Source organism: Solanum lycopersicum, chromosome 4, assembly GCF_036512215.1.
Source record: "Solanum lycopersicum chromosome 4, SLM_r2.1".
Lineage (NCBI taxonomy): Eukaryota > Viridiplantae > Streptophyta > Magnoliopsida > Solanales > Solanaceae > Solanum > Solanum lycopersicum.
This window is the reverse complement of record NC_090803.1, coordinates 30,210,103-30,218,364: the sequence shown is the minus strand read 5'-3', so window position 1 is coordinate 30,218,364 and position 8,262 is coordinate 30,210,103. Positions and strand designations below refer to the sequence as shown.

Sequence of the window (8,262 nt, the reverse complement as noted above, 5' to 3'; positions counted from 1 at the left end):
CCTATAAATGGCCTCATTTCCCTCATGTTTTAAGGGGTCTTAAGAGTGAAGAGGCCTTGAGGTTAGAGTGGATAGATTTTTACCTTCTGAAAAAAAGTTTATTTTATCGAATAGACGAAAAATCAAGAGCTAATTTTATTTAGTATATATTCTCTTTTTGCTCGAGTTAAGCTCACGAATTAGAATTTGCTCAGCTTGTTTATCCCAGTTGCTGCCCCGAAAAAGGTAAAGCGCCCACTTCTACAAATGTTCTTCCCATCTTTTATATTTGTATTTGTTGTTATCAAAATCTCAAGGTTTATGATTTTGATTATTTAACATTGAGATCTTTGTTAGTCATTTTGAGTTTTAGTTCTCTTTTTTTTTCGTCGTTAATTTTTAGATGAATGTCTGAACGAGTTACAAAGTTGGCGAAGAAGATGATTATAATGATATATCATCATGACTTTCAATTTTTCTTCCCTTTATGTTGTTTTGAAAGTCTTAGTTTTAATTTCTTTGTCAACTGACATCACAAATCAACTGAAGTTGGCATGCACAGTAAAAATCATTTAATTCATATACATAATTCTAAGGGCTAGTTGATAAACGGGAGGTGGGGGGGGGGGGGGAGAAAATAAGAACTTTTGTCATGTATCATTAATATATTACTCAACTTCATGAAAAATAAGTTAAACATCAACAATGCTCAACCTCTTAAACACAAGGTCTTCTTTAGATATCGACACAAAAAATTCTTCATACTTCTCCTCTGGAAAATGCCATTTATACTATTTTTTCGCAGATAAATCTTCAAAGAAAAGAGGAATGCATCCTGTAAGAGTCCCATCAAACATGGAACGTCTAGTCTGTGTAAACAAAAGTTATCTTGCAACATTATCTTCATAAACCTTATAGGATCATCTTGACAAATTCTGTTAGAACAATCTACAAATTCGAACAATTTCTCGTACCCAGTGCCATTAGCACTCATACTTGGAGAATTTTTTTGTCATATTATTATTAATACAAGTCTACAACTGTCCTTTAGTATAATTCTTTAGATTTGAAGTAGTTATTTACTTATTGTCGGCTCCAAGAATAAATTGTACATGTAGGTTGTTGTGTTTTTATCCATTAGAAGATGAAGTCTGTAACACTAATCAAGCATATAATCAATAGTCATAGTATACTTGTTTATACAATAAAATGAAGTTGCAGTTGATGACTACAATGACACCAACCTAAAAGAGATAGAATTGCAAATTCGAGCAGGTTTCTTAACCTATAAATTTGTTTTTCCAATTTTGAAGCATGATCTAGAATAAAGAGAGTACATATCAATTGAGATAGATTGTAATCGCCAGTAACTAAAACAAAGCTCGAACAACAGAATAATAATACTAAGATAAATGCGGAAGAATGAGAAACCTAAAGACTAGGTTTTTGTTACACCAAATCAAATTTCCTATCCTTGTAAAATAAAAGTGTCCCTCTTAAGTTCATACTTCCTAAACTGAATTTAAATATTCATTATGCCATTTGAATTTCTCTAGGATTTAGGCTACATCAATCTATGACTAAAATTTATACGAAAATCGAGGAAAATAATACATGAAAATAGATTTACAAGAAAATCGAGAAAAATAACTTATGAAAATGACAATTTCAGAAATAGAATCTAAAAAAAAAATTCAAAAGGAATATAAAGACACACTTAGGAATTACCTCAAAATTGCTGCAGTACTTGGAGAAGATTGAAGATCAAAAGCTGCTGAGACAATATTTATAAGCAATCAAACCAAATTAGTTACATGAGTTCTCAAAATTCAGAATCAAATTTCACAGAGAAAAGTAAAAAAAAAAACTCTCATATCTTCTATTCCCACTTTGCTTATTACAACATAGATTCTCATATGGGAATTGGTTCAGATACAGAACAAAGAAAAGAGGAATGAAGAATGAAGAACAGAATGCGAGCAGAAAATAACAATTACAAAACCTGAAAATTGTAGGAATACTTTGAGAAGAGTAAAAATGAAGAGCCACTTGAAATTCTACTGGCAAAGGTAAAGGAATAACAAATATGAGAAAAGGTGCAATGTTCCCAATAGATTTCACTCTTTGACGCTCAAACAAAGCCATTGTGGTGAAATCCGTTCAATAAATCAAGTAGATTTTAAAAAAAAATAAAAAAACCAACTGGGTTATATTTAAAAAGGTAGGACAGTTTGATTGAATTGGGTCAAAAATTTATGTGGACCAATATTTTAATGTCACGTGTTTAATTTAAAATTTTATTTATGTCATATTATAATTCTGTTAAAGAAGGGTATTTTTAACCTTAAAAATAACCTTAAGGGTGTTTTTGATCTAATAGGTGGAAGGATGACATTTTAGATCTATTTTCGATACGTTGAGGACATTTTTAACCTTTTCCCCTAATAAATTACAACAAGAACATCAAGAATCTTTTTTTAAAACCTTGAAGTTGATTTTGGGGATTTTCTTCTCAAAAAGGTATTTTCTACATTTTTGAAATGATAAGTGTGAGTTATTTATGTCGTGAAAGATATTATTTGAGCTATTTGATGCTTGGAATAACCACAAATACATAATCCTAGCTTGATTTTAATGAAAGTTATAAAGTTGATGAATGAAACAATGTATAGTTTATAGTATGTTTATTTAATATAATGATGGACTTCTAATGTTTTATTGCCGTTAGTGAAATTATTTAAGATGACTAACTAAAATATTATCATTTAATTAAATGATGGGATATGAAACTTTCAAAGAACATAGCTTAAGTGCAACACACTTGATTGATTAAATTGATATTTTACACATTACTGATTGATATATATGAGTTTGTTTATGAGGATGAAAGTTGTTGGAATCAATTAAAAAGACTAACTTGTCCTATTTGAAAATTCAAGAAACAATTTGTGAGTTTATGTCTATTTTACTTGTATTATCAAAAACTAGTCATTTTCTTTAGAAAAAAGACATAAAGTGACAACCTGAAATTGTTTCAAATTTTTAAAAAGACACCTTAACTATGCAGATGTCATTTACCCCCCTAAACTATTCCGAATATATATTATTACATCATTTTTGGATCAATTCCAGATTATAAATGGCAAGTGTAATCACACACCAATTATTGTGCGACACGTGTTAATTCAATTTGAAATATTATTTTTTTTTCATTTTTAAATTTTCTTTATTTCTTTCTCTTACTTTTTGACTTATTTTAGTTTTATTATTTTTATTTTAATTTCATTTCAAATTTTAATTCATCTTCTACCCCAACTTTCAAGTTTCCTCCATTTTCTTTCTTTATTCCTTCTTCTTCCCCTTTTATCCTCACCTAACCCCACACCCATATCAAGTTGAGCCCCTCCATTTTCTTTCTCTTTTCTTCTTCTTATTTGATCAAATTTTTTACTTTTCAAAATTATACTGTTTTTTAGACTTTGTTGAGTTATTGATAACAAAACTAATTATTTTTCTAAGAAAGATCAAAATTTTGAAGGTATCATCATTTGATTTATCTCATTTTCATATTAAGTCAAAACTAGAAACGATAATTTTGAAAGCATAAGAATTCTCCGAAAATTGAAAATGTTTAGTTAGAATTTGGATAAAAAACTAAATAATGTCTACTAATCATCTTGAAATCTAATGAGTTTATCACATTGTTCGAAATGTATTAAAATATCTAGATATAATTATAAAATTAAAGAGAGTTAAACTAATAGTAGAATAAAAGAGAAATGGACTTGTGCTAAAAAGTGACATTAAAAGTGATAAGTTAATGAATATGACAATGAATTTTTGAAGAAGGAGGAAGAAAGAAAAAGAAAAAAATAATAAGGAGAAAAAGTTAAAATAATAAGAAAAAAATAAAAATATATATTTTATGGTAAAATTCTTGTAAAAATAAAAGTATATTAATTTTTTAGTTTGTTCACGCTCTTTAAGAGAGTATATACACTCTTCATGCCAGGTGGACAAAAAATGATGTAATAATATTAGTTCAGGTTTGTTTAAGGGGGTATTAGGACACTTGCATAGTTTAGATGTCTTTTTGAAAATTCGAGATAACTTCAGGTCTCATTTTATATCTTTTCTCTTTTCTTTATTCATTTATCAACGAGTTAGATGACTTATAATACTTAACCATGAATAATAAAGTCATCACTTTATTTATTGCTAATCTAAATATTCTTGTTAATATTTTGACTCAAATTCACTAAATATGCTGGATTCAAGTCAAATAGCTCCAAATAAATTAAAGATGTTCATTAAGATATGAAGGTTTCTTATTCCACAATAATGAAAATATTTTTTTTTTATAGATTTAGAAATTCCTTTTTCATCTAATCATGTTGATTTAACCAATTAAATAATAGTTCTTAGAAGTAAATTAAAATAAATTAATTTTCTTAAGATTTAAATATTCATTATATTACACAAGAAGTCTTTAAATTACACTTTTATGCTATTATTATAATAATACGTTTCAAATACTAGTCAAATTTCTCTTTAATAACTAGAGGATGACAAGCCCCTGCTTATGGAAAATGCTTTATTAATTAATAAAAGTAATTATAATTAGATTAATTTAACTAAAATTTGTTGAACTATAATTTAATTAATTTAAATAATATTTGTTAAATTATAATAATTCAATTGATTCGAATAGGATTTGTTATAGTTCTACAATTTCGAGTTCAGGCTAACGACTTGATAAGTTCTTGATCTTTCATGCAGGGTTCAAATTTCGACAGTTAATATCAAGAAAATACAAGTTTTTCATGTTTCTTACTTAATATTAATTACTTATTCCTGAAATTATTTTTCAAGACTTAATATTAAACACCAAATATTAAAAAGTATGGTAATCAAATAAGTCATGTTAATCATTATATTTTTAATAAATGTGTCAAATTTAAATATGATAAGTAAAAGTAAAAAAAAGAAAGTATTACAAAATTTTAACAGTAAATTAGTAAAAGTATTATTTTTACTTATGAACTATAAAGAGTGTAAAAAAGTTAAAACAAATAATATGAAAGAATAGAACCATGTATTGTGCGATTTTATAGGTTTCTATTTTGTTTGGCTGTTGATTAGGTTTTCATATGTTCAATTTCAAGGTTATTTTGTTTCGGCCGCAATCCAAACGCTCACATCTTCTTTTTCTTTAGCGACAGTTGTTATATTTGTTGATTTCATTTTCTAACTATAAATTTTCCTCTGTTATTAATTGTAAAATAATTTAAGCTAAATATTGCGTGTTTTTGGTACTGTTCTATGAGTTGCTTCCACAATAACAGTTAAGCAAACTATTAATTTTGTTTTCATCTTCTCAGGATTCCACATGTGTCACTAAAATTTCTATTCGTGTGCATACTCAGGGTGCTTAACTTTGATTTCATTCGTGCCATTGTTTTGACTATTGCAGTTCACCTGAATGATGAAATCATTAAAAGAGCTTTTGCATAACTTCCAGCTATACCATTGAAAGCTTACATTAGTCTTTAACTTTTCCAATTTTACTATGTTATTTTTTTCACCATCATTATTTAATGTATGTTGTTGTATTAATGTACATTTCTTTTATATTTGCAGCTTAGCTCGATATGGGACATGAGACAGACTAACTCTCAACTGGTAACAAATTCTTAACTGGTTCGTACAAATGGTTTCGTATATTTATCTTCTAAAGGAGGAATCATGTCACTTGAAATTTTTTAAAGTGAATCCTTTCTTTCAGATCCTAGCCTTGGTAGAACTTGTCTTTGATTGGGATTTCGATGTTAGGCGGTTTCCTCAGGTGCCTAACAAGCCGAGAAAATCTCGATTGAAGCCAATTTAACATTTTGTTACTCAATTTTATTTATAGAAATAGCACTTGAATGTTTAGTTGTCATTTGTTAACCAATCATCTCTTATGTAAGACCATATTTCGGGAGTAATAAGTTCAATAAGCATTGGTGTTAGAACTATTCCCCTGCTATATGAATACTTGACCCAAAGCAACTTTCAGCTCTCTACTTGCTCAACTTTCAACTTCTACCTTTTTTAAGTCATTTATCATTTTTGGTGGAACTATACCTTTACTTGAGGCTGGTTGATGTCATTATCAAGTGAATGAATAACTCAGAAATATGATTTTTGTTTATGAAAAATAACATGAATAAGGATGATCTTTTTGCTCTCTTTAACAACACATTAGAAACCTTTAGAAGTTGCTTACATGCATGCTCCAGGATTATAAGAAAAATTATACTGATGTTCACAATCATAAAAACAAATATATTACAATGATGCAGGGTTGCAAGTAGAGGATGCAGGAGGTGGTAATGCTTAGGAGAGTCAGGGGGTTATTAAAGCTTCTTTCATAAGGTTGCGAGTGAACTGCTAAAAATATCCACGGTGTGTTTCAATTGATGATGCTTATCATTTTGGTGTTAATTATCACGAATGGATGAAATCAATAACAGAATTTTACAATAAACTTCTCCCTTTATGTCAACACACGGACAATTAAATGTTTCCATCTCTTACATCTATTTTTTACTGGGATTAAATCTTTGTTGAGTCATTTTAACAAATTTTGGCTAACATTGTTCCTCATTATTGATGGATTTTGACATGCACTTGATGTGGAACACATTGTATTCTCATAGAAATAAGTCTATTTATGTACTCAAAATGCTTCTTTTATGATTGTGACTTTGAAATTTGCTACCTCTTCCAGAACAAGAGGGTGGTCATGAAATGTATCCACAAGTTCAAGGCTGAAAAGGGAAGAAACGACTCTACCAAATCAGTTTGAGATAAAAGGTGCTAAGAAAAAAACAAGCTGAGAGAGAAAAGTAGCAAGGCAGGATCAGCATTAGGCTCCGGTATGGATTCTTTAGCTCTTACATTATGCTATTTATTGGAATCATATGGTCATGGTCGTTCTTTAGTTGAGTCGCTTAAATCATTTTTATTTTTATTTTTAACGAAGTCGATGGAGAAGCTCTATTTGCATATCCAACGCTTTACTGACCAATTCTGAAGTAAATCTACTTTTCCACTAAGAGGAGAGTGACGATAAAAAATGCATCTCCTACATGTGATATACCTATTGATTTGGCATACTACTTTAGAGGACGGACGAGAAGATTTTGTTGACAATCAGCTGAGCTCCTCCTTAGCATCTGCCTCAAGCTCAAACCACCAACTACATATATTTTCTATAAAAATGACTTGTGATCTTTTACAACTTCTTTCATACCAGGTAATTGCTTATTTTTCCTTCTGTTAACTCCATCTCTAACAACTTAAAGAGCACAATTCACATAGCCATTGCCCCTTCAAATTCTCCTACAATTCATTTGTGTAGTAAAATGCACTTTCCCAATTCTATTTTCATGTATATAGAATGTTTTAGGTTTTGTTGTAACTTTTTATAATGAGTAAGGTTTGACATCTTCCAAAACATATATTTGTTGCAAAATATCTTTAATTTCCACCTACCCAACTTATGTCTCATTTTTGCATTGTTGTTTATAGTGTGGATGTAGTACGAGCAGAGTTAACATGCTGATGTATGGCGCGTTAAAATGACATGATGAATGCACGGAAGGTGAAAATATAATTTGATACAAGCTAGATGAGTTGTACATGATAATGTGGTATAACATCCTAATAAAGAGTATTGTTTCTATTTAAAAAGTCAATCTGTTGCTGACCTCCTATTGAAATTGTTGGGCCCATGCTTGTGTGTCATCCTTCATAAACGATATATGTCCTTAAGAAACGATATATGTAATTAGAATTTGCACAACAATTTTGTACTGTATATTAGTATTTGATTTTTTTCAATAATCAAATTTACTGTCTTAGAATTAGCATCGTAGTATGTACGCCACAATACATTATATTGAGTAAAGATGAAGTGCTATTATATTGTCGTAGAAAATCAAAGGTGGGGAAGAAGATGATTATAATGATGAATACCATCATGACTTTCAATTTTTCTTTCCTTTATGTCGTTTTGAAAGTCTTAGTTTTAATTTCTTTGTCATTTGGCATCACGAATCAACTAAAATTGACATGTACAATAAAAATCATTTAACTCATATACATAATTCTAAGGGCTAGTTGATAAACGGGAGGGGGGGGAAAGAAAATAAGATTTTTTTTGGTCATACTATCATTAATATATTACTCAACTTCATGAAAAATAAGTTAACCATCAACAATTCTCAACCCCTTAAA

At 29.1% G+C, this 8,262-nt stretch overlaps 1 long non-coding RNA gene across 9 annotated transcripts; it reads left to right on the top strand.

Moving 5' to 3' along the window:
- Positions 1 to 5,070: 5,070 nt before the first annotated feature.
- Positions 5,071 to 7,892, top strand: LOC104646809 (uncharacterized). 9 transcript variants are annotated; one of them, XR_003246494.2, is made up of 7 exons: positions 5,075 to 5,144; positions 5,620 to 5,679; positions 5,765 to 5,824; positions 6,324 to 6,426; positions 6,752 to 6,899; positions 7,007 to 7,279; positions 7,555 to 7,892. It is a non-coding gene; the product is annotated as an uncharacterized lncRNA (long non-coding RNA). The 9 variants fall into 9 exon arrangements; XR_011220642.1 differs by lacking the exon at positions 5,075 to 5,144 and adding an exon at positions 5,213 to 5,323; XR_003246493.2 differs by lacking the exon at positions 5,765 to 5,824 and having other exon boundaries at positions 5,071 to 5,144; positions 5,620 to 5,661.
- Positions 7,893 to 8,262: the final 370 nt, after the last annotated feature.